General features: G+C 40.8%; 2 protein-coding genes across 9 annotated transcripts in view; both read right to left on the bottom strand.

Annotated features, from left to right (window-relative positions):
- Positions 1-21193, bottom strand: part of LOC134294754 (protein spire homolog 2-like) — a 53278-nt gene extending 32085 nt beyond the window's left edge. The window contains exons 1-2 of one of the 4 annotated variants that reach the window (XM_062966406.1): positions 19527-21193; positions 15402-15562 (exon numbers count right to left, since the gene is read on the bottom strand). The gene's annotated coding sequence lies outside the window, so the exon portion shown is untranslated. Of the gene's footprint in view, positions 1-15401; positions 18855-19526 lie in introns of those variants that run through there. The other 3 variants (XM_062966407.1, XM_062966410.1, XM_062966409.1) reach the window with 3 other exon arrangements.
- Positions 1-27950, bottom strand: part of LOC134294703 (transforming acidic coiled-coil-containing protein 3-like) — a 755386-nt gene that overhangs the window by 464852 nt on the left and 262584 nt on the right. The window lies entirely within an intron of this gene.

The raw sequence follows: 27950 nt of genomic DNA, 5'->3' as shown, positions 1-27950 counted from the left end.
TATTGGTATCTCGGCTTATACTGGAGTCAATGTTTTCCCAGTTTTTTTATGGTAAAATTAGGTGCCTCGGCTTATATTCGGGTCGGCTTATACTCGAGTATATATGGTAAATCTCCAGACAGCATAGGGACTGGGCCTTTTGCACATGGCATAAACAACAAGGAGCATGTGCAGAGTGCTTTCCCTTTCATCCCATTGAGTCGTGGGCTTACACCCAACAAGCAAAGCCGTGCCAGATGCACCGGGATCCTGTGAGTTAAGAAACTGTCAGCCACAGATCCATTCAGGGAGATTTTTAGCATGCACATTTCCAGTGGATGATGAATGACTCAATTCGTGTGATTTATTGGTTCGTTCTTCCAGACCAACATTATTCATCTTTTAAATCCTTATTACGAACCTCATTTGGAGCATTTGCAAATCTGCCCCCATGGAAAACAAATCCTGTGAGAAAATAAACGCTGGAAGAATATTTAGACTGGAAAAGAGAAGATGGGGGGAGTGGTATGAGATATAGGGGTGGGGAAGAGAGACCTCTTAGGGTGCCTCAAAAAGGATTTGCACATGGCAGAGGGGAAAAAAACTGTTTTCTTTTTGCTGTGAAGAACTAGACCAAACAGAGTTGAATTATACGAGGGTTGAATGAAAAGTAATGCCTCCACCTTCGTTACTTCAGTTTGGATGGGAATATTTTAATAAATCAAATGCAGAAATAATCCTTAGAATGTGGTCTTTAACTATCACTATTCACTTTTCCACATAATCACCAGACAATTGGATACATTTCTGCCAACTATGAACACGTTTTCTGAAGTCGTCACGGGAAGATGTCAACACTCGGTTTCCACAACCGGCGTCCCACAGTCCCCATTGTGCACAGATCTTCCGATCACCATGCAAAGCAATAATGTGACCCACACATTCTTGTGAAATGCCAATTGTGCTTGAAATTTCTCTCTGAGGGATACAACGATCGTCCTAAATCAATCTGTCAACCTTTTGCTTGTGAAACTCAGTGGTTGCTGTCACAGGACGTTCAACTCTTTCTTTGTCACGCAAGTCAGATGTTCCTACCTCAACCTCTTTAACCTCACATCAACACAATCACCATAAACAGCTTGCATTCTCTGCTGAATCTCCTTTGGGGTGGCACCTTCTGCGGTGAAGAATTCAATGACTGCACATTGCTTAAGTCGCATTGACCGACCGTCTGCGCAGGGTTCCATACTTTGCACTTTAACAACACAACCGTTCAATGCTCAGGCTTCCCCATCTGCACTTGGTTCCATAATTTGCACTTTAACAACACAACCGTTGAATGCTAAGGCTTCCCATTCTGCACAGGGTTCCTTACTTCGCACTTTAACAACACAACCGTTCAATGCTAAGGCTTCCCATTCTGCGCAGGGTTCCATACTTCACACTTTAACAACACAACCGTTCAAGGCTAAGGCTTCCCATTCTGCGCAGGGTTCCATACTTCACACTTTAACAACACAACCGTTCAAGGCTAAGGCTTCCCATTCTGCGCAGGGTTCCATACTTCGCACTTTAACAACACAACTGTTCAATGCTAAGGCTTCCTGCCAAATGGAACTGTAGAGGAGAGTCTACTGAACAAGCCAGTACCTGCCGCAGACCAGGACTGTCATCTGTTGAGGTGTTACGAAGGTGGAGGCATTACTTTTCATTCAACCCTCGTACAACGGTGCTTTGGTTTGCAACTATCTGGCTGCCTCCTTCCTTTGGCCAAAAGTTTAGGCCTTTGGAAGAAACACTGGGCCACTATGGCCGCTGCACTCCAGGCCCTAAGCGATGACATTGTTGTTGCTCTTGTTGTTGCTGTCAAGTATGAAATGTATTTGCTAATTGCTTTCCGCCCACCAGGACTTCCCCAAGTGATGCCAATAGACTCTATAAATTACACCGTTCGAAAGCACAGCGCTCGCAGTTTTATAAACCAAAGGCCATGCAAAAGAATAACAGTTTTGACCACTGCAATGGAAGGTCAACAAGAGGCAGCACAAACGTACAAAAGCTGCATCTGCAGCGTCTATGACTTGCTGGCTCACTTATGGGATGGGGTGAAAGGGTATGGAATATAGGATCCTGAAAAAGGGCTGGCAGCCAGAACAGAAGTGATCTATGTGGCAGTGTTATGCTATGTTACACAGAATGTCAGACTTGTGAAAAAATTCATCAACTTGTAAAAAGAGGAGGCATGGTGAGAAGGAGTTCATTTCCCTTCCCTCTTTGGAGTCTCCCTCTCCACTGCATTTTCTCCCTAGAGAAGGAGTCTCCCTTGGCTATCTTTTCAGCACCAAAAGAAAGTTTTTAACTGCTACAGGCTATTTAATCATCATATCCAGACTTAGGTTTTGCGTGTGCATATTTGCGCTCAATTTTGTGCTTTAAATTGTTCATGTAAATAGCATGCCCACAGGGGCGGTTCAACCGTGAGGCAAATTAGGCAGTTGCCTGTGGCACCATCCTCTAGGGGGCGCAATTGAGGTGCTCCCACATGCGCACATCCCTCCTTATTATCCAACATTTTTGCTTATCCAATGCTTTTATTTTTCAGTGATTGGTTTGGGGTGGTGGGACGCCAAAATTCTGTTCGCTTACACTTGAAAATTACCTAGGGCCGGCCCTGTATGCCCACACTTGAAATATCTATCTCAGTATGATATTATTTATTTATCATGTCAGAAGTAAATTGAGGGTACAGTTATCATGTATTTAAAAATACAACATTAAAAACTTGGCATTATATTACGTGTCCTTGGACCAGAAGCTGGCCACTTGGGAGTGCCTCTGGCGTCACTGTGAGAAGGTCCTCCGCTGTGCATGTGGCAGGGTTCAGGCTGCATTGTAGTCAGTGGTCTGAGGTTTGCTCTTCTCCACACTCGCATGTCATAAACTCCACTTTGTAAACCCATTTCTTAATATTGACTCTTCACCTCGTGGTGCCAGAGCACGGTCTGTTCAGAGCCTTCCAAGTCGCTCAGTCTTTTGTGTGCCATGGAGGGAGTCTCTCATTCTGTATCAGCCATGGATTGAGGTTCCAGGTTTTAACCTGCCACTTTTGGACTCTCACTTGCTGAGGTGTTCCTGCGAGTGTCTCTGAAGATCTTAGCTGTTTCTTGATTTAAGGCGTTGGCATGCTGGTTGGTATCCGAATAGAGGATTGGCCAGAGATGTCAATGCCTTGGTCCTTTCGTTATTGGCTGCTATTTCCCTAGGGATGTCAGGTGGTGCAATACCAGCTAAACAGTATAATTTTTCCAGTGGTGTTGGGCATAGACATCATGTGATGATGCAGCATGTCTCATTAAGAGCCACGTTCACTATTTTAACACTGGGCATTCGTATTCAGCAGCAGAATGGCATAGCGCAAGAAATCTTCACTGTGTCCGGTTGTGATCTCCGGGTTGTGCCAGTCAGCTTTCGTATGATATTATTTCTAGCACCCACTTTTGCTTGATATTCAAGTCAGAGAGTGATCCAGAGTTCTGTTATTATCATTTAGCAGATGATATGTACTTCGTGGGGTGGTGTATATTCATAGGAAAGCTGTGGCAATGCTGGGAAGGGAGGAAGCATTTGTTGTTGAAACTTCTTGAGTCAACCGAGTTGATATCTTTTGGCATTTTCCATCCTTGAACTACCGTATGTGACATCTTCCAAATCTATGTTTTCTTAAAATACAGTGATATCCTCCATGTTAGTGGGACATTCAATCTGCTCCAGGTATTACTCTCAACTTTAAAGGAGCCGTTCAAAGTATTCCACCAGATACTTGCAATATTTTTGATAATTCCTTTAAATATCAGACTAAAACCCAGAGCGCAGTCAGTGCTCCTCTGACATGGGAGCTACCAAATCTTGAGATGTTCTTCATTCACCATTTCCATTTGAAAAGTTTTTTTGTATAACCTTGCTCAGAAATCCATATATATTTGTGCGCACATTCCTCCTGTGACTATTTCTCAAAAACAATTTTCCTAATACTGTATATCACATTTTAGTGTCAGTTTCAAGAATATATGCATTTCAACGTCATGGTTCCAGCGAGTGACAGACAAAATGTATCCAATTGGTGTTGTCTCCTTTTCGCAATCATTTTGTCCCATTTGCACATCAGTTGCTGTTTTCTTTTATTTTCTTTTTTTAAAAACACTATTCAAACCGGAACTGTGAATTTTAGCATGCACATTTCTCCTAATGTACATCTACGTACATAATTATGCCTTAACACACCTTTTCAGGCAACCAGTTTCACCCACAAAGACAATGTTATTTTTGCAAATGTATGCTTTTTTGTACAGGCCCCCAGTGGCACAGCATGTTAAAGTGCTGAGCTGCTGAATTTGCGGACCGAAAGATCGCAGGTTCGAATCCGGGGGCAGGGTGAGCTCCTGCTGTTAGCCCCAGCTTCTGCCAAACTAGCAGTTCGAAAACATGCAAATGTGAGTAGATCAATAGGTACCGCTCCGGCGGGAAGGCAACAACGCTCCATGCAGTCATGCTGGCCACATGACCTTGGAAGTGTCTACGGACAACACCGGCCCGCTCATCTTGGAAATGGAGATGAGCACCAACCCCAAGAGTCGGACATGACTGGGGAAATCTTTTTTAAAAAAATATTTTTATTAAGGTTTTTATCATATGAAATAAAGTAAATTAACATCGGAAGAGTGGGAACATTTTGATTATATAGAAAGTAGGAAAACAGAAAAGGAAGAAAAAGAAAAGGAAGAAAAATAAAAAATAAAAGAAAATAAAAATAATTAAAAATTAAAAAAATAAAAATTTGTTGACTTCTTACTTTGATAGTCCTATAGTCCATTTTCAGTCAATGTGTTCTTGTTTTAAATCTACTGTATATACTCGAGTATAAGCCTAGTTTTTCAGCCCTTTTTTAAGGCTGAGAAAGCTCCCCTCGGCTTATACTCGAGTGAGGATCCCGGCTGGCTTATGTTTGGGTCGGCTTATACTCAAGTATATAGGTAATCAGACAGTCTTATCTTATTAAAGTCTTCTTCTTCTTCTTATTATTATTATTATTATCATAAATTACAATTTTATGTAAACATTCAAACACATTTAACTTATTGATGCCTCAAATAATGTAATTTTATTAGTACAGTAGAGTCACACTTATCCAAGCCTCGCTTGTCCAAGTTTCTGGATTATCCAAGGCATTTTTGTAGTCAATGTTTTCAATATATCGTGATATTTTGGTGCTAAATTCGTAAATACAGTAATTACAAGCTAACATTACTGTGTATTGAACTGCTTTTTTGTCAAATTTGTTGTAAAACATGATGTTTTGGTGCTTAATTTGTAAAATCATAACACAGCTCGGGCTGTGGCGCAGGCTGGAGAGCAGCTGCAATGAATCACTGCAATGAATCACTCTGACCAGGAGGTCATGAGTCCGAGGCCCGCTCGGAGCCTATGTTTGTCTTGTCTTTGTTCTATGTTAAAAGGCATTGAATGTTTGCCTATATGTGTAATGTGATCCGCCCTGAGTCCCCTTTGGGGTGAGAAGGGCAGAATATAAATGCTGTAAATAAATAATAAATAAATAAAATAATTTGATGTTTAATACGCTTTTCCTTAATCCCTCTTTATTATCCAAGATATTCACTTATCCAAGCTTCTGCTGGCCCGTTTAGCTTGGATAAGTGAGACTCTACTGTATCTATATTTATTTTTATTTTTGAAATTTTCCAGTAGCTGCTGCATTTCCCACCCTCAACTTATACTCGAGTCAATAGGTTTTCCCAGTTTTGTGATAAAATTTGGTGCCTCAGCTTATATTCAGGTTGGCTTATACTTGAGTATATACGGTACTTCTCCTCTGTTTTCTTCTTTACCTTCGGATTGCATACTTTCAACAAAAGAGGAGAAACCTTTACCTTCCGTACTATGAATGAAAAAGAAAATTGCATTAACTTATTTTGCAGCCCAATAAGCAGAGTTCAAGTCCAGATATAAACTGGGTGCTGGGAATTCTTTCTGCTTGAAATACATGGCTGAGAAATACTATGGAGAGAAAAATGCAGTTTGCAGCTGCAGCCAAGAATGGAGATCGATGCTTGCAGCAAGCAATCTGCCTTTACTAATACCATTACTCATTGTTTCCTACACAAACAGAGACTGAGTAACCTATGCATGCAGACACCTCCTCATTGCCAACGAAACCCTCTAATCAGAGAAGGAGGGGAAAGCAGACGGAAGGCTTGGGAGGCAGGCAGAAAACCATCTTGTTGTGACAACATTGTCACAACACAAGTATGACACAACTGAAACAAAGGAAGCCGCGTTTGTATTGGGTCAGACCATTGGTCCTTCCAGCCCTGTACTGTCTAGTCTAGAAGGCCATGCTTTCTTTCCCAAGATCTCAGAGAAGGGTTTTTAAAATAGCTTTAGGTAAAGGTAAAGGTTTTCTCTTGATGTTAAGTCCAGTCATGTCCAACTCTGGGGGTTGGTGCTCATGTCCATTTCTAAGCCGAAGAGCCGGCGTTGTCCCTAGACACCTCCAAAGTCATGTGGTCACTGGCATGGATGCGTTGTTACCTTCCTGCCGTAGCGGTACCTATTGATCTACTCATATTTGCATGGTTTTGAACTGCTAGGTTGGCAGAAACTGGGGCTAACAGCAGGCTATTCTTGGAATAGTGTAATAATAGAGTAAAATAATAAATGCAATAATAACTGTGGGACTTCCGAATCCAGACTGACAAGGTTCTGGAACACAACACACCAGACATCACAGTTGTGGAAAAGAAAAAGGTTTGGATCATTGATGTCGCCATCCCAGGTGACAGTCGCATTGACAAAAAACAACAGGAAAAACTCAGCCGCTATCAGGACCTCAAGATTGAACTTAAAAGACTCTGGCAGAAACCAGTGCAGGTGGTCCCAGTGGTGATGGGCACACTGGGTGCCGTGCCAAAAGATCTCAGCCGGCATTTGGAAACAATAGACATTGACAAAATTACGATCTGCCAACTGCAAAAAGCCACCCTACTGGGATCTGCACGCATCATCTGAAAATACATCACACAGTCCTAGACACTTGGGAAGTGTTTGACTTGTGATTTTGTGATACGAAATCCAGCATATCTTTCTTGTTTGCTGTGTCATACAATAAAATAATAATAATAATAATAATAATAATAATAATAATAATAATAATAATAATAATAATAAATCACACAGCCCTAGACACTTGGGAAGTGTTCGACTTGTGATTTTGTGATACGAAATCCAGCATATCTTTCTTGTTTGCTGTGTCATACAATAAAATAATAATAATAATAATAATAATAATAATAAATCACACAGCCTTAGACACTTGGGAAGTGTTCGACTTGTGATTTTGTGATACGAAATCCAGCATATCTATCTTGTTTGCTGTGTCATAATAAAATAAAATAATAATAATAATAATAATAATAATAATATCAGAGTGAAATAATAAATGTAATAATAATAATAATAATAATAATAGAGTAAAATAAATGTAATAGTAGCCACAATAATAGAGAAGATTAATAAATGTATACCAATAATAATACAGAAAAATAATAAATGTACCATATATTCTCGAGTATAAGCTGACCCAAATATAAGCCAACCAGGACCCTTACCCGAGTATAAGCCGATGGGCTTTTTCAGTCTTAAAAAAAGGGCTGAAAAAGTAGGCTTATACTCGAGTATATACGGTATATATTGCATATTTGCATGTTTTCGAACTGCTAGGTTGGTAGAAGCTGGGGCTAACGGTGGGTTGGCTTATACTCGAGTATATACGGTAGCTTTTCCAAGCTATGGTACCCAGTGCAGTATTTCAAACCTCTGCAGAGGAGTAATTTCAGTTTATTTATTTGATGCATTTATTCTGCTCTTCATCAAAAGGATTTTCAGCACGCTTATGTTGTCAGTTAGCAAACATAAAACAATAATTACCCTCCAAAACCATTAAAACTCTTACCAGCAAGCAAATTAAAAGCAGCATTAAAACAATAAGCGCAGGAACAGGCCTCCTCACAAGTAAGGACTGCCGCCTACTGCTCATCTCTTTAATTATTCCTGCCTTGTCCTCTCCGCAGCTGCTGGCATTGATTTGTTGGAATAAGTACATTTGTTAGTATATCTGCCATGACTTTGGAAAAGTCAACAACAAACACATGCTGGAAAATGTCTGAACAGCAATTAATGTTTTAAACAATGCAGGACAGTTCCCAGCCTGCCCTGTTAAATGCTGACATCTACTGATAAATGGGTGGAAAGAAGGAAGAGACAAAATTAATCCGTAAAAAAAGAAATTGGGGTGGTTGAGATGTACCATACCGTATATACTCGAGTATAAGCCGACCCGAATATAAGCCAAGTCATCTAATTTTACCACAAACAACTGGGAAAACATTGACTCAAGTATAAGCAGAGAGTGGTAAATTTCAGAAATAAAAATCGATACCAATAAAATTAAATTAATTGAGGCATCAGTAGGCTAAACGTTTTTGAATATTTACATAAAACTGTAATTTAAGATAAGACTGTCCAACTCTGATCAAGTCATCATTCTCATCTTCTTCAATGTACATGTGCTTACCTAGCCTTTTAATAATAATAGAGTAAAATAATAAATGTAAGAATAATAATAAATACAGTCAAATAATAAATATAATAATAAATGTAATAATATCAGAGTGAAATAATAAATGTATCAATAATAATAAAAATAGAGTAAAATAAATGTAATAGTAACAATAATAATAGAGTGAAATAATAAATGTAATAATAGAATAAAATAATAAATGTAATAATAGAATAAAATAATAAATGTAATAATAACAATAATATCAGTGAAATAATAAATGTATCAATAATAATAAAATAGAGTAAAATAAATATAATAGTAACAATAATAATAGAGTAAAATAATAAATGTAATGATAAATAGAGTAAAATAATAAATGTAATACAGAAGAGTCTCACTTATCCAAGCCTCGCTTATCCAAGCTTCTGGATAATCCAAGCCATTTTTGTAGTCAATGTTTTCAATATATCATGATATTTTGGTTCTAAATTCGTAAATACAGTAATTACAACATAACATTACTGCGTACTGAACTACTTTTTCTGTCAAATTTGTTGTATAACAATGTTTTGGTGCTTAATTTGTAAAATCATAACCTAATTTGATGTTTAATAGGCTTTTCCTTCATCCCTCCTTATTATCCAAGATATTCACTTATCCAAGCTTCTGCCGGCCCGTTTAGCTTGGATAAGTGAGACTCTACTGTAATAATATCAGTGAAATAATAAATGTGTCAATAATAATAAAAATAAGATAAAATAAATGTAGTAGTAACAATTATAATAGAGTAAAATAATAAATGAAATGATAATAATAGAGTAGAAAAATAAATGTAATAATATCAATAATAATAGAGGAAAAATAATCAATGTACCATATATACTCAAGTATAAGCTGACCCGAATATAAGCCAATCAGGACCTTCACCCGAGTGTAAGGCGAGGAGGGCTTTTTCAGTCCTAAAAAAGGGCCGAAAAACTCAGATTATACTCGAGTATATACGGTAATAATAATAATGATGATGATGATTATGATGTACTAGTAAATGTTAGAAATGACTGGATTGTTTTCAACTATTTTGTTGACTGGTTTCGGAGGAAAGGTGGTTTGTAAATAAGGTTAACAACAACATTCTCACTCAGGCTGTGAGATGTTGGATACTTTGGTAAATGATGAAAATGATGTCAAAATTTGGTGCTTTATATCAGTGATACCATAGTTTTCAAATTTTCTCTGCTATGGCAGACATTTCTGACAATTGCCTACTGTTCTCCAACAGCGCTAAGAATTACCATGAAATGTCAACAATTGCTAGTCATAAGCTTTTAGATTCATACTAACTGTGCCTGGCCACGCGTTGCTGTGGCTTATGGGAATCCTTTGTTGGCTAGATGGAATAGCAGTAAATAGCCTTGGAGCCTCAAAGCCTGGCTGTTTTTTTCTTATGGGAATCCTAGTTTGGTGTGCTGGAATACAATGGAATAGGTTTGCTGCTTGGAAGTCTGGGTACTTGCGTTCTAGGGTAATAATTTTGGCCAAATTTGGTGTGATTTGGCCCAGTGGTTTTGTTGTTAACTCAGTCCTACAACATACATCACATTTATATATATATAGATATCACTTATCATCTATATATATAAAAGAGTGATGGCATCACGGCGACCCACAAAACAACAAAACTACAGGCCCCCCAACCTCGAAATTTGACGACACAACCCATCATCCACAGCTCTAGGTTGATACAACAAAAAGAAAAGAAAAATAAAGTCCTAATTAGAGAGAGAGAGGAATAATTGCTTTTATCCAATTGCTGCCAGCTAGAAGGCTAAGCTCCTCCAACTTGGTCTCCTAGCAACCCAATAAAAAATAATAAAAAACACTAAAAATTAATACAATAAAATACCATAATAACAAAAAATAACTAAAAATAATACAAGAAAATAATAAAATATAATAAATAAAAAGATAACTTACAATAAAATTAATTAAAAAATAGAAATAACGTCAAATAAAAATTACACAACAATTTTAACCAATACCACCACCACTTTGCCACAGCAACGCGTGGCCGGGCACAGCTAGTAGATTCCTATAATCCTAGAATTGGAAGGGACCTCATGGGCCATCAAGTCCAACCCCATTCTGCCAAGAAGCAGGAAAATCGCATTCAAATCCCCCTCAACAGATGGCCATAAAGCCTCTGTTTCAAACCTCCAATGAAGAAGCCTCCACCACACTCCGGGGCAGAGAGTTCCACTGCTGAACAGCTCTCCCAGTTAGGAATTTCTCCCTCATGTTCAGGTGGAATCTCGTATATATGTATGTGTCAGAGTATTTGCAGCGCAGCAGTAGTTGGATGGAAGCAGTGGAACGCAGAACAAAGAGACACTCAGAGACATTGGTAAAACTATTTACAAAGTTTTACTGTATGCAGCAGTATTCAACACAAACAGACTTGCAGACGACAGATGAACACAGGACTGTTCTGTTCTCCAACAGAACTTGACTCGAACTCTAGGCAGACAGAACTCAACTGAATTGAACTGAACTGATGCAATCGTTATGCACAAACACTTGTGTCTGGATACTCCCTAGTTCCAGCCACACATCAAGTTCATCATAGCTTCTTGGCAATTAACTCTTTCCACACTATGGTACATTCTGGATGATGCAATCAGTTGCAATACAAGCATGGCACAAATTGCATTTAAACACTATAAACACAAATCCCACATTAACAGTATGCACACATGTTTGAAGATTTCCAAAGCAGCATTCGGGCTTTCAGAGAAGAGGAATCCACTATGAACCAAAGCAGACACTTCTCTCTTCCATCTCTGCTGCTGCCCACCTCTTTTCCTGGCAGCAAACTGCTGGAGAAATCAGAAACAAAAGCCTGCATCACAATACAACCCCACGGTGTAAAGATGCAGTTGCTGCTTGAGCTAAATTACCCCCCAACGAGTGCAGCTGGCAATTACGCCTGACATACGCTCAGCCAGCCGTGCCAGGAGGAAAGAAGAGTTACCGTCAGGATGGTTGCAAGGTTCAAGATCATTCAAAGGAAAAGCCTCCTGAAGCTTCTCTCTCTCTCTCTCTCCCCGCCTTCATTCGATTCCTTTCCCCCACCCACATCATTTTATTTTTAAAACGATTCCTTTGAAGATAGTTTGGAAACTACAGCTAGTTCAGCGATCGGCAGCCAGGTACTAACAGGGAGAGAACCACTCCCATGCTGCAGCAGCTCCACTGGCTGCCGGTCTGTTTCTGAGCTAAATACAAAGAGCTGGTTGTTACCTATAAAGCCCTAAACAGCTCAGGTCCAGGCTATTTGTCAAATCGCATCTCCCTGTATCGACCATCTCGGGCACTTCGGTCAGCGGAGGAGGCCCTACTCTCAGTCCCACTCCATAGCAGCTATGGTCCAAGTGACTGAACATTTTCAGCAACTTGGTCACTTAAATCGGTCCAGGTATACACTCGCTCTGTGCAATAATATTTTTACTGACTGTTTAAATATATATATTTTTTTAATGTGGGATTTTTATGAAAACGTGTATGTTATTGTCATTTTATACTTTTGATATTAGTGAAGTAGTCGTGGCATTGAAAGTTTGCCGTTTATATGTATGTTAACCACCCTGAGTCCCTCTGGGAATAGAGGGCAGTCTAGAAGTAAAGTTTTTATTATTATTATTATTATTATTATTATTATTAATGACACAACGACATTGTATGACACAGCAAACAAGATAGATATGCTGGGTTCCCTACTTCACACTTTAACAACACAACTGTTCAATGCTAAGGCTTCCCCGTCTGCGCAGGGTTCCATACTGCGCACTTTAACAACACAACCGTTCAATGCTAAGGCATCCCAACAAGATGAGTCCACAACAGACACTCTGCTGGCTGTTGTATTGGATCACACCTCGGACACTTCCTATTATTATTATTATTATTATTATTATTATTGACACAACGACATTGTATGACACAGCAAACAAGATAGATATGCTGGATTTTGTATCACAAAATCACAAGTCGAACACTTCCCAAGCGTTTAGGACTCTGTGATGTATTTTCGGATGATGCGCGCAGATTTCAGTCGGGTGGCCTTTTGCAGTTGGCAGATTGTAATTTTGTCAATGTCTATTGTTTCCAAATGCTGGCTGAGATCTTTTGACACGGCACCCAATGTGCCCATCACCACCAGGACCACCTGTACTGGTTTCTACCAAAGTCTTTATTTATTATTTATTTATTTACAGCATTTATATTCTGCCCTTCTCACTCCGAAGGGGACTCAGGGCAGACCACATTACACATATAGGCAAACATTCAATGCCTTTAACATAGAACAAAGACAAGACAAACATAGGCTCCGAGCGGGCCTCGAACTCATGACCTCCTGGTCAGAGTGATTCATTGCAGCTGGTTGCAGCTGGCTTGCTCTCCTGCCTGCGCCACAGCCCGGGCCCGCAGTTCAATCTTTGCAGTTCAATTTTGAGGTCCTGATAGCGGCTGAGTTTTTCTTGTTTTTTATTATTATTATTATTATTATTATTATTATTATTATTATTATTATTATTATATTGTATGACACAGCAAACAAGATAGATATGCTGTATTTCGTTTCACAAAATCACAAGTCGAACACTTCCCAAGTGTCTAGGACTGTGTGATGTATTTTTGGATGATGCGCGCAGATCCCAGTAGGGTGGCCTTTTGCAGTTGACAGATCTATTATTATTATTATTATTATTATTATTATTATTATTATTATTATTATTAACTGTGCCCGGCCACGCATTGCTGTGGCTTATGGGAATGCTTTGTTGGCCGAGTGGAATAGTAATGAATAGCCTTGCAGCCTAAAAAGCCTGAACTCTGGCTGTACCCTGGTGCCATTGTGACCGAGGGGGTTGCTAGGAGATGAAGTGGGCAGGGCCTAAAGGGGGCGGGGCCTACCCTTCTGATCAGCAACCAGGGTTGAAAATAGCTCTTCCTCTTTCTCTAATTTGGACTTTATTTTCCAGGGTTTTTTTGTTTGTTTGAAAGACATAGATTGGTTGGCTGTCTTTTGTGGCCAAATTTGGTGTGATTTGGTTCAGTGGTTTTGTTGTTTACTCAGTCCTACAAATGTACATGACATTTTTATATAGAATCACTAGCTGTGCCCGGCCACGCGTTGCTGTGGTGTTGTCTGGTGGTGTTGGTGAGAAATTGTTGAGGTAGTGGTGGTATTGAATGTCTGTTGTGTGGTTGTCTTTATGTTTAGTATGCACACTGAAGTGGATTATATGGCAGTGTGGAGTCAAGATAATCCAGTGCAAAGCAGATAATAACCCTTGCTGTTGACCTATGCAGCCCCGAAAGACAGTTGCATCTGTCAATTAGGGAAATTTAGGTACGCTTTATGCGGGAGGCTAATTTAACTAATTTACAACATCATAAAAAACTGCCAGCAAAACACGAGGAAAGGAATGAGGAAGTACAGCCACTAGTGGACAGTGAAGCAACAGCTCCCCCTGTGGCCGGAATCGTGAAGCTGGAAAAAAATGTTAAAAATGCCTCTGAGTCTGTCTATATATGTTGTTTGTCTGTTGGCATTGAATGTTTACCATATATGTGTTCATTGTAATCCGCCCTGAGTCCCCTTCGGGGTGAGAAGGGTGGAATATAAATACTGTAAATAAATAAATAATAAATAAATAATATAAGATTATAAATGGGTTATATAGCTGTGTGGAAGGGCCTTGAGTCTACACTGCCATATAATCCAGTTAAAATCTGATAATCTGTGGAAGAGGCCTAAGTGAGGCCTAACTGTGCCTGTCCCCTGGGCTGAGTAGGTTGCTAGGAGACCAAGTGGGTAGAGCTTAGCCTTCAAACTGGCAGCAATTGGATAAAAACTATTATTTCTCTCCGTGTAATTAGGACTTTATTTTTCTTTTCTTTTTGTTGTATCAACCTAGAGCCATTAATGATGGGTTGTGTTGTCAAATTTCGAGGTTGGGGGGCCTGTAGTTTTGTTGTTTTGCGGGTTGCCCTGATGCCATCACTCTTTTATATAGATAGATTATTATTATTCCTTTCAGGTCAACTTTCTATACATTTAGCTGCATTACAGGCACATAGCAGTTTTAAATAGGCATTCCAACCACTGCAATGAACCCAGTGGTTAATTCAGTTGTCTGTCCAACCCCTTGATCCAGAGGTCGGGCTTATCATGGCCTTTTCTGCTGTTCCTCCTGTTGATTCTGTGCCACGTGGAGACGGTGGCTGCCAGAGCACAGCATTCATCTCCAAGAAAAATTACCCTCTGCGTCGCCTGGAGAAGGAGACCTGAGATTAAACCCCCGCCGGCGCCGGCGCCGTGCACTCCATCACCTGCTCTTATCTTCCACACATTCCTTTCTTCCTTGTCTTTTTGGTGGCATCTTGACTCCTCTCGCCAAGAAATCGGCCGGCTCTCTTGTTCAAACAGGCAGAGCAATTTTTAAAGGAGAGGCCAGGCCGAGCTGCTGATGTCACAGATTTCCCTCTCTGCGAATCTGCATTCTCAGCACACGCTGGGTTAACTTTGATGGTGCCCCTCCGCCTTCGCAGTTACCTCTCATCTGAAATCAATGCCCCTTTCATCCTTGCTACAGAGCTTTGGTTCCTTATTGCTTCTAAAAAAAAATCATTTTTATTGAGTAACATTTACATGGAATAAAAACTGAGTCAAACATATAACAAAAAGCAACTACAGTACGACCCTTGTGCCCACAGTTTCATCTACCTGCATCTGACAAAATATGTCTCCTCTAGGGATTTTCAGAGTGGCGGGCGGTGGCACAGCGTGTTAAAGCGCTGAGCGGCTGAACTTGTGGACCAAAAGGTCGCAGGTTCAAATCCAGGGAGAGGAATGAGCACCTGCTGTTAGCCCCAGCTTCTGCCAACCTAGAAATTCGAAAACATGCAAATGTGAGTAGATCAATAGGTACTGCTCCGGCGGGAAGGTAGCGGCACTCCATGCAGTCATGCCAGTGGCCACATGACATTGGAGGAATGAGCTCCCGCTGTTAGCCCCAGCTTCTGCCAACCTAGCAGTTCGAAAACATGCCAATGTGAGTAGATCAATAGGTACCGCTCCGGCGGGAAGGTAACGGCGCTCCATGCAGTCATGCCAGTGGCCACATGACCTTGGAGGAATGAGCACCCGCTGTTAGCCCCAGCTACAACCAAGCTGGTGTAGGGACCATAAGCCAGAAAATAGTAGACTATTGCCTATATAGCTTTGCCTCTGCATATATCATATAGCCTTTATATAGACAATATAAGCACTTTGTATGAACCAAAGTAGTACAGTAGTCTCGGTTATCCAACGTAAATGGTCCGGCAGAACGTTGGATAAGCAGATATGTTGCATAATAAGGAGAGATTAAAGAAAAGCCTATTAAACATTAAATTAGAGCCTATTTTGGAAAACTATAGGTCAGTTCCTGTAACTTTAGATAAAAGCCGGGGATGGTTACACTGCATAGTTAATATTGGAGCAAATGAGCTCCCTTTTTCTAGTATGAATATGACAGCAAAAATAAGTTTGGTGCAAGCTCTATTGCTTTTCCTCCCTTTCCAGCTGGATCTCATCCAGGTCTTGGTACCATGGCTCAGCTCCAAAATATGTGCAGTAATAACAGCAGAGGATAATAATGGGCATGTGCTAAGTGTCTATCTTTCTATTTTTAAAGCGGCTGACAAGCTAAATATCAAACCCCCCTCAGCTGCCAATGTATTAAGGATAGCCGGATCCTTTTTCAGCGTGCTTTCTGTAGCCAGATTTTGTTCATTTTCATGGTTTCCTCCTTTCCGTTGAAATTGTCCACCTGCTTGTAGGTTTCAGTGGCTTCTCTGTGTAGTCTGACATGGTGGTTGTTCGAGTAGTCCATCATTTCTGTGTTCTCAAATAATATGCTGTGTCCAGGTTGTTTCATCAAGTGTGATGCTATAAACCCCACTTGCCTAGTTTCCAACAGACCTCATGACCTCTGAGGATGCCTGTCATAGATGTGGGCGAAACATCAGGAGAGAATGCTTCTGGTTGTGAGTGGTCCATCATTTCTGTGTTCTCAAATAATATGATGTGTCCAGGTTAGTTCATCAAGTGCCCTGCTATAAACCCCACAACAGACCTCACAACCTCTGATGATGCCATAGATGTAGGCGAAACGTCAGGAGAGAATGCTTCTGGTTGTTACAGTGGTCCACCATTTATGTGTTCTCAAATAATATGCTGTGTCCAGGTTGTTTCATCAAATGTGATGCTATAAACCCCACTTGCCTAGTTTCCAACAGACCTCACAACCTCCGAGGATGCCTGCCATAGACGTGGGTGAAACGTCAGGAGAGAATGCTTCTGGTTGTTAGAGTGGTCCATCATTTCTGTGTTCTCAAATAATATGGTGTGTCCAGGTTGGTTCATCAAGTGCCCTGTTATAAACCCCACAACAGACCTCATGACCTCTGATGATGCCATAGATGTAGGCATTTTCGTCAGGAGAGAATGCTTCTGAAACATGGCCACGCAGCCCGGAAAATTCACAGCAACCCAGTGATCCCGGCCATGAAAGCTTACAACATTTTACTAGTTGTTTATTCCCATTTTTCAAACATTGCTGTGCTGCTTTGTCATATCAGAACATTGTATCAATATTTGCTTTTTTGTTGATAATAGCTGCAATCAGAGTCTGAATAAACACATGGGTGAGAACACTTGTCAAGAACGAAAGAAACCACATATATTTCCGTACCAAGAGACAGTATGTAGTTGCTAGAGTTCAGGCAGGGATTTGGCATATCTGTGGGCTGGTTCCCAAATAATATTTAGGGAACCGTGGGAGAGTCACACCTTCCCCGGCTAACAAACCCAGTAGGTTTGCTGGGAGAATAAAGAGTCACCACATTAGGATTTGGAGAGCAAGGTTCGGATCTCTACTTGGCCATGGAAAATCACTCACTTATCCAACGTTCTGGATTATCCAACACATTTTTGTAGTCAATGTTTTCAATACATCGTGATATTTTGGTGCTAAATTCGTGAATACAGTAATTACTACATAGCATTACTGCGTATTGAACTACTTTTCTGTCAAACTTGTTGTGTAACATGATGTTTTGGTGCTTAATTTGTAAAATCATGACCTAATTTGATATTTAATAGGCTTTTCCTTAATCCCTCCTTATTATCCAACATATTCACTTATCCAATGTTCTGCCGGCCCGTTTATGTTGGATAAATGAGACTACTGTATTACTATTTGTAGATTTAGCATTCTATTGATTTCTCCTTCAACCATTCTCCAATATTCTTGCACTTGATCGCACTCCCATATCATATGATATAAACACCCCTCTTTGTTCACGACCGTGCCAACACTTATCCTTCATCCCTGGTAAAAAACGTGAAAGTTGTGAAGGAGTTCTGTACCATTTTTGTAACTTTTTCCTTCTTGCTTCCCTTAATACATTGGGATTCCTTCCAAGGTGATCCTTGGTGCTCGAGATGCTTGTCTATTCTTAAGGTGAAAAGCACATGTGTGCATGGATTAGGAATCAGCTGGTTTTCCCTGTAATAGGCAATAAGAGCACCTAAAGCTTCAGAGAGCTTCTGTTCAACCATTTCAAAGCTCCCTGAGCAGTGATGGCACGATTGTCAGTATAGTGATGGATTAGGAATCAGCTAGTTTTCCCTGTAATAGGCAGTAAGATCACCTAGAGCTTCAGAGAGTTTCTGTCCAACCATTTCAAAGCTCTCTGAGCAGTGATGGATTAGGAATCAGCTAGTTTTCCCTGTAATAGGCAGTAAGAGCACCTAAAGCTTCAGAGAGCTTCTGTTCAACCCTTTCAAATCTTCCTGCTTGAGCAGTGATGACACAATCGTCAGCATAGTGATGGATTAGGAATCAGCTGGCTTTCTCTGTAATAGGCAGTAAGATCACCTAGAGCTTCAGAGAACTTCTGTTCAACCATTTCAAAGCTCCCTGCCTGAGCGGCGATGGCACGATCGTCAACATAATTTAACTCAAGGAAGTAAAAAAGGAAGAAAGGAGGACAGAAGGTACGAAGTCATGACTAAGCTACACGTAAGGGCTATTATGAGGAAATGACTTCGCAATAGAGAAGTTTTACATGAACTCCTCTTGTTTTTGCTTTAGAAACTTATCAGTGACATCTGGCAGCTTCCATACTAGTGAAATGGAGCTCTAGTCCAACTTCAATGATTCGTTCAAAATGCAGATACTATTTTGTGAAGCACCTTGGATATACGTAGCTGCATTAACATTCAGACTGAAAACCAGAGCAGATTCTACACTTCCTCAGACGCAGGAGCCACCAGTTGCCATAGGAAATTAAAGACTGCCAAAATACAGTAGAGTCTCACTTATCCAAGCCTCGCTTATCCAAGCTTCTGGATTATCCAAGCCATTTTTGTAGTCAATGTTTTCAATATATCATGATATTTTGGTGCTAAATTCGTAAATACAGTAATTACAACATAACATGACTGCGTATTGAACTACTTTTTCTCTCAAATTTGTTATATAACCTGATGTTTTGGTGCTTAATTTGTAAAATCATAACCTAATTTGATGTTTAATAGGCTTTTCCTTAATCCCTACATATTATCCAAGATATTCGGTTATCCAAGCTTCTGCCGGCCCGTTTAGCTTGGATAAGTGAGACTCTACTGTAGTTCCAATATTGTTTTGGGATGCTCCCTGGAGAATACCTCCTTTGGCAATGAGTTGCCACTTTACACCATGCGCCAATTAGGAATGCTGTATTGGTTGTGTGCGCACACTATTACCAATGAGTCTGCCTTCTGTGTGTGTGTGTGTGTGTGTGTGTATGTGTGTATGCTCACACTTTGCTCACTGGTCCTGTGCCTTCCAGCTCTCCTGCGTAGCAAGTGGTATTGGTAGGGGAACACAACAGGCAGTATCTGTGCCGGCGAGATAAGATTCTGTGCCTTGCGCTGTGGCTTTGACTTTGACTTGCTCTTGATGTCGTGACTTCCTGGAACAAAAACAAAGGGGAAAGTGAAGCTGGAAGGGGTGGCAGGAGAGGGGGAGAGAGAATGAGGTGTGCGAGGAAAACCAGTTGCCCAATTTCTTTGCTCCCCTCTGAATGAAAGGGGGCTGCAGACCCCGGTCGGAAAACAAAGACAGCGTGGGAAGTAATTGTGGGCGAGGGTGTGATGTGTGCATGCCAAACAAAGCCGTGCGCGTCCAGATGTCAATTCTGGCTCCAGGAATGGATGCATTGCAGAGGAGGAAAGGTATACCCACACAATATACACACAAGCAATCTGTTAAGGGTTAGCCATGCTGGTTTGTTTCAGTATGGGAAGTAAAGGAAAAAAAGCCGTTCTGTAGAACCTTTAAGACCAAATCTACGAGGGTTGAATTAAAAGCAATGCCTCCACCTTCGTTACTTCTGTTTGGATGGGAATATTTTAATAAATCAAATGCAGAAATAATCCTAAGAATGTGCTCTTTACCACTATTCACTTTTCCACATAATGACCAGATAATTGGATACATTTCTGCCAACGATGAACAAGTTTTCTGAAGCCGTCACGGGAAGAAGTCGACACTCGGTTTCCACAACCAGCGTCTCACAGGACCAACTGTGCACAGATCTTCCGATAGCCAAGCATACTTCACACTTTAACAACACAACCTTTCAATGCTAAGGCTTCTCCGTCTGCACAGGGTTCCATACTTCACACTTTAACAACACAACCGTTCAATGCTAAGGCTTCCCGCCAAATGGAGCTAACTGTAGATGAGAGTCTCCTGAACAAGCCATTACCTGCCACAGACCAGGACTGCCATCTGTTGAGGAGTTACAAAGGTGGAGGCATTACTTTTCATTCAACCCTCCTGTTTTAGTATCAACTTTTGTGGCTTGCAATCCACTTCTTCAGATGAAATGATGGAGTACCGTATTCATTGATTTGAGGAGCTGGGGAGGGGGCGAAATGGGATACGGAAAAAACGGGATTGTAACATTAGGCACTTAGCATAAACATGCTGGCACCGTTAAGCGAAAACACGGGTCTGCTTGGCTGTTAATTGGCTCTGAAGTGTGAAACTAATACGTTCTGCTTTCAGGAAAGTTTGGTGCTGTTGGAAGCAGAGCCTTTTCTTGAAGGCTTTTGTTTGTTTGTTTGTCATACGCACAACTATCATGAAAGCCAGCCTATTAATATATATAATGGGCTGAAAAGCCATTTTCTCTGTTCAAACCACTGGTAATTGACTGGAATTTGCAAATGTATCCCAATTACAAAAACATTTAACCTACTGATGCCTCAATTAATGTAATTTTATTGGTATCTATTTTTATTTTTGAAATTTACCACCCTCGGCTTATACTGGAGTCAATGTTTTCCCTGTTTTTTTGTGATAAAATTAGGTGCCTTGGCTTATATTCCGGTCGGCTTATACTCGAGTATATATGGTAATTGGAATGTATTTTTATTTCTGAAATTTACCACCCTCGGCTTATACTGGAGTCAATGTTTTCCCAGTTTTTTTGTGATAAAATTAGGTGCCTCGGCTTATATTTGGGTTGGCTTATACTCGAGAATATATGGTATTATTATATTATCATATCATCCATTGAGTTTCAGAACTAAACCCCATTTTTTTGTGACCCTAGCCAAATATCCCAGCCATGACATCAAAGTGTGACCTTTCTGTTCTGAGTGATAATTGTCTACAAAAGGACTTTTAATCTGGGTTTATTATAAGGGTTCTTCACTCCAAATGAAGAAGGAGAGCTTGAAAGCATTGGCAATGCAATATGTGGATTCCTGGGGTGGACTCTTTGGGGTCAAAGGAGGGTCCATGGGGCTCCTGTGTTTCAAAGAAAACATTCAGAAGCCACGAAAGTCACTCCCAGAGTAAGATCTAAGCTCCGTGCAGTCCTGTGTGGTTTAAAATCCTTTTTAAAAAGCTTCAAGTAAGCTTGTGTCAAGACTGGCATGGGCGAAAGAGGCTTAAACCTTGTTCCTCTGCAGCTGGTTTTTTGTTGCAAAATTGGCCCCCCTGTGCCGGTTAAGGCAAAGAAAACCCCGTTTCTGCCTTTGGAGCTCCTACGCAGAGAGGGAATTTTGAAACAAAAACCAGTCAGGGGTGCAATGGAAGGTTAAGCCTCCCCCGCCCAGAGATGGATCGGTCCCCCAACTCTTATTAGAGAGGAAGAAAGAAAAGAAAACGATTTTAAATTGCACAATATGTGTTTTATCATAATGTGCCTCATTTTGCCACAGTGGAGTTTTTTTATACCAAATATACATTGAGGGACTCATTTAGACCAGCCTTTTGTAGTTTAAGCAAGGATTTAGATTTCCTTCAATTTGAGATATATGTTTATATAAGCTCCCTGCTCTGTATTGTGTGGTTGTGTTACGATAATATATACAGTAGATACTCGAATATAAGCCAACCCAAATGTAAGCCGAGGCACCTAATTTTACCACAAACAACTGGGAAAACATTGACTCAAGTATAAGCCGAGAGTGGTAAATTTCAGAAATAAAAATCGATACCAATAAAATTAAATTAATCAGTAGATTAAAATTTTTTGAATACAGTAGAGTCTCACTTATCCAAGCTAAATGGGCCGGCAGAAGCTTGGATAAGCGAATATCTTGGATAATAAGGAGGGATTAAGGAAAAGCCTATTAAACATCAAATTAGGTTATGATTTTACAAATTAAGCACCAAAACTTCATGTTATACAACAAATTTGACAAAATGTAGTTCAATACGCAGTAATGTTCTGTTGTAATTACTGTATTTACGAATTTAGCACCAAAATATCACGATATATTGAAAACATTGACTACTAAAATGGCTTGGATTATCCAGAGGCTTGGATAAGTGAGGCTTGGATTAGTGAGACTCTACTGTATTATTACATTGTATCACATCATAATATTATTATTAATATTACATTAGTGAGACTCTACTGCATTATTACATTGTATCACATCATAATATTATTATTAATATTACATGATGATAATATTATAATGCAATGCAATTTAATACTAATAATAATACAATATAATAATATTAATTATATATTATTTATTTCACGTAATATTACCGGTAATAGTACAGTATAGTGGTGTGCTGCAATATGCTGGTATATTGTGCTAGTGTAGTGCTGTGCTAATATAATATAATACACTGTAGATAAATATTATTTGTAAGCCACTCTGAGTCCCCTTTGGGGCGAGAAGGGCGGGATATAAATGTAGTAAATAAATAAATGAAGCCCAGATACTGTGGATGGGATTGCTTTCATGTGCAGATACATGTGGTGCCAGTCCTAACGGCATAACCCGAAAAACTCCATCAGGTTGTGGATGAACTACAACTCACATAATGCCAGGTTAATCCCAAAAAACTTCATCAGTACTTAAAGCTTGTTATGTTGGGCAAATTTGCTTTGTATGCATCATTGGTAAGGTTAAGTGCTCTCTTGCTGTAGGGTAAACTACAACTCCCACTATGTTTTCGGACCCCTCAAACCCCTCCAGTAGGTCAAGTTAGTTATTATGATTCTGCGTGCCAAGTTTGGTTCAGGTCCATCATCGGTGGAGGTCACAGTTTCTCTGGTTGTGGGTGAACTACAACTCCCAGAAAGGAAGGTCAGTTTCCTAACCCTAACCCAAACACTCCAGTAATCCAATTTTGGGATATAGGTCTGTGTGCCAAATTTGGTCCAGATCCATCGGTGTTGGGGTTCACAGTGCTCTCTGGATGGAGGTGAACTACAACTCCCCCAAATCAAGGTGAATTTTCCCCAAAGACCTCCAGTATTTTTTCTTGGTCATGGGAGCTTCTATGTGACAAGTTAGTTCCAGTTCCATCATTGGCAGAGTTTAGAGTGCTCATTGATTGCAGATGAACTATACATCCCAGTCCCTACAACTCCTGTAAATCATGGTGAATTATTTCATAGGCTGTTTTTTCCCATCTTGTCTGAATTAAGCCTCAGCCTACTGCATGTAGAACTGCACATAGCTCTCAGTGCTTCCCCATCAAACTTTTATTCTTAATTAAAGAGCTGTGGATGTCATAGCCTTTCATCAGAGGATCCTGCTCCGTCCCCTTTGTTATGAATTGATCGGAGCTGCTTTGATCACAACCACTCCACCAAACCAGATTACAGACTGATGAAATTAAGGCAAAGCCATTTGATAAAAGCAGATTTATTTGATGATGGATGGATCATGTAGCCACGGCTTATGACAAGTATACACTGTTGTTGCAGTGGATTGAAACCCACTTTCTTCCTAAATCCAGGTGTCCCAAAAATACAGAATTTCCCCCAATACTCTCTCCCTCCATGTCCTAGGTAGGCAATAGTTTCCTCCTCATCCACACTGGCTCTCATTTAGGATACTAATTTATGTTAATACTCTGTGGCATGGAATGAGGACGTTTTCTGGGGTTAATGAATCTGGAGTACTGTATATACTCAAGTATAAGTCAAATGGGTGGAAAGAAGGAAGAGACAAAATTAATCCGTAAAAAAAGAAATTGGGGTGGTTGAGATGTACCATACCGTATATACTCGAGTATAAGCCAACCCGAATATAAGCCAAGTCATCTAATTTTACCACAAACAACTGGGAAAACATTGACTCAAGTATAAGCCGAGAGTGGTAAATTTCAGAAATAAAAATAGATACCAATAAAATTACATTAATTGAGGCGTCAGTAGGTTGGATGAGCAAAGGTTGGATAAGCAAAACTCTACTTTACTTTGTATTGATGATGTTAATATTGAAACTCAGTAATTCAAAGCAAATAAAGACAAACGGCACTGAATGGAACACAGCAGGAGGATAACACACCTGGGCATCTCCTGGGCAACGTCTCTGTAGACAGTCAATTCTCCTATACCAGAAGCAACTTGCAGTATGTTCCCAAGTTGCTTCTGACACGATTAAAAAAAAACCTTTTTAAAATGTCCTGGTTTCTCTCTTCTCCTAAGGCAAGAGGCCACTATAACCAGATATATAATATAATAATATAAACTATAAGACAGTATTTCCTATAAATGCTATAGTCATAGAACATACAATATACAGACAAGGATTATAGAGATTCAGAATATACTAAATGCTTCAAAATACATGTCTCTAAGCCAAAATCTTCCTTATATAGGAAAGCAAAGAAATTCACAAACCTTGAATATAAGAGTTTTGCTTTCTGTGAGTGTATGTGTGTTTGTAACACATTGATTACCGATATACTCAAGTATAAGCCGACACGAATATAAGCACCTAATTTTACCACAAAAAAACCTGGGAAGACATTGACTCAAGTATAAGCCGAGAGTGGTAAATTTCAGAAATAAAAATAGATACCAATAAAATTACATTAATTGAGGCGTCAGTAGGTTAAATGTTTTTAAATAGTTACCGTATTTCAAAGAAAAACAATAAACTAGCTCCAGGGGGATTCCTTCCCAGGTAATCCTCAGAGCTCAAGATGCTTGTCTGTTCTTAAAGTGAAAAGCACATGTCTGCATTTTAGATGGATTTGGAATCAGCTGGTTTTCCCTATAATAGGCAGTAAGATCACCTAGAGCTTCAGAGAGCTTCTGTTCAACCATTTCAAAGCTCCCTGCCTGATCGGTAATGGCACGATTATCAGCATAGCTAAATCAAGGAAGTAAAGGGCCTGGGCTGTGGCGCAGGCGGGAGAGCAAGCCAGCTGCAATTAACTGCAATGAATCACTCTGACCAGGAGGTCATGAGTTCGAAGCCGCTCGGAGCCTATGTTTGTCTTGTCTTTGTTCTATGTTAAAAAGGCATTGAATGTTTGCCTATATGTGTAATGTGATCTGCCCTGAGTCCCCTTCGGGGTGAGAAGGGCGGAATATAAATGCTGTAAATAAATAAATAAATAAATAAATAAATAAGGAAGGAAGGAGGACAGAAGGTACAAAGTCATGACTAAGCTACAAGCAGGTGATATTATGAAGAAATGACTTTGCAATAGAGAGTATCTCTGTAGATCTTAAAAAGCTGTTTCTTGATTTAAGGCATTGGCATGCTGGATGATAGGAATAACCCTCCCAGTCCATTCGTCCTCTCTCTTAGTCCTTTCAGGCACATCGAGGCCAGGAATAGTTTCCTTGTGTATGCCGGCTGAGATCTTTTGGCATGGCACCCAATGCGCCAATCACCACCGGGACCACCTGCACTGGTTTCTGCCAGAGTCTTTGAAGTTCAATCTTGAGGTCCTGAGTTTTTCCTGTTGTTTTTCATCTATGCGACTGTCACCTGGGATGGCAACATCAATGATCCAAACCTTTTTCTTTTCCACAATTGTGATGCCTGGTATGTTGTGTTCCAGAACTTTGTCAGTCTGGATTCGGAAGTCCCACAGTATGTTTGCATGCTCATTTTCCAATACTTTTGCAAGTTTGTGATCCCACCAGTTCTTTGCTGCTGGGAGGTGGTACTTGAGGCCTAAGTTCCAATGAATCATTTGGGCCACAGAGTTGTGCCTCTGTTTGTAGTCTGTCTGTGCGATTTTCTTCCAGCAGCTGAGGATATGATCCATGGTTTCGTCGGTTTCCTTGCAGAGTCTGCATTTTGGGTCATCAGCTGATTTTTCGATCTTGGTCTTCATTGCCTTTGTTCTGATGGCTTGCTCCCGGGCTGCAAGGATCAGGCCTTCTGTCTCCTTCTTCAGGGTCCCATTCGTGAGCCAGAGCCAGGTCTTCTCCTTGTCAGCTTTTCCTTCAATTTTGTCAAGGAACTTTCCATGCAATGTTTTGTTGTGCCAGCTGTCAGCTCTAGTTTGCAGTGCGGTTTTCTTGTACTGGTTAGGGTCTTCATTGCCTTTGTTCTGATGGCTTGCTCCTGGGCTGCAAGGATCAGGCCTTCTATTATTATTATTATTATTATTATTATTATTATTATTATTAATTGTGGGAGTTGAAGTCCAAAACACCTGGAGGACTGAAGTTTGCCCATGCCTGCGTCTATACTCTAGATGTGGGTTGGAGGGGAGGAGGATGCAGATTTGAGGGTCCCGGTCCTCGCCTCCCGTCTTCCAAGGCCTGTCAAGCGCCTGAGCCGAGCGGAGAAGGAAAAGGAGTCTGAGCACATTAGGATGCTGCTCTCTCCTCCCGTTGCCATGGAGACCACTCCAGTGGTCCCTCAGGCATGACGGCGGCGGCCATATTGCTCCGGCTGCGGCAGCCCCCACTAAGTGAGCCGGAATTGGCTCCGGTTAGGATCTTGCAGCCGGACAAAACCAGAGGGAACTTGGAGACGAAAGAAAGCAGGAGACATGTGCGCACCACCCGCATGGCTTTCCCCTTCCCTGCTACTATCACACCCCCTCTATTATTGAGAGCCTGCCCCGAACCCCTATGTAACCCTTCCTCTCTCTGAGTCCTTTCTGGCTCAAGGGGAGCAAAAGGGAGGGAGACTTGTGAGCAATGCACAAAGGCACACGTTCGCACACATCCGCCCACTCTCCGCGTCTACATAGTGAAGTGGAAAGGATAAATCCCAAAGGGCAGGCTGTGAATTCAGGCTCTGCCCGTCGTCATCCTCGCTGCTTCAAGCAAGGCAATTGGGGGCGGGGGGTGGGGGCGGAGGGGGGGTGGGGGGGGGGTTGCCCAAGGAGCAACCCACGGCAGGCGACCGAGGCAAGAAAATGAAACAAAGCAACAGTCTCCTTTTGCAGGGAGACTTGAGTGCCTGGTGCATCGCGCTCACCTTCACGTTTCATCATTTCACACCTTCAAGTGCATGCAATATGCATCTTTCCATAGCAGCTGCCTTGCATGCAGAATCGTAGAATCGCAGAGTTGGGCTGTGTGGTCTAATCCCCTGCCATGCCTTTCATTATCAACTGTAGTACTTCTCATGCATACCTGTGCATTGGGCCGGGCTGTGGTGCAGGCTAGTTAGCAGCCAGCTGCAACAAATCACTCTGACCAAGAGGTCATGAGTTCGAGGCCAGCTCGGAGCCTGTGTCTGTCTTTGCCTCGGTTCTATGTTATGGCATTGAATGTTTGCCTTTATGTGTGCAATGTGATCTGCCCTGAGTCCCCTTCGGGGTGAGAAAGAAGGGCGGAATATAAATGCTGTAAATAAATAAATAAAATCATATTACAACCAGTTCCAGAAATGCTTCAGGACCAGCCCCTTCCACACAGTCTTGAGCAGTTATCTTTGGGGCCAGGCTTTAGCACAGCAGGTTAAACTACCAGCTGAAATGTTGGTTTATTAGTC

The sequence above is a fragment of the Anolis carolinensis genome, unplaced genomic scaffold (assembly GCF_035594765.1).
Source record: "Anolis carolinensis isolate JA03-04 unplaced genomic scaffold, rAnoCar3.1.pri scaffold_19, whole genome shotgun sequence".
NCBI classification, from domain to species: domain Eukaryota; kingdom Metazoa; phylum Chordata; class Lepidosauria; order Squamata; family Dactyloidae; genus Anolis; species Anolis carolinensis.
The sequence above is the reverse complement of the archived record's forward strand: the minus strand, read 5'-3'. Positions and strand labels throughout refer to the sequence as shown.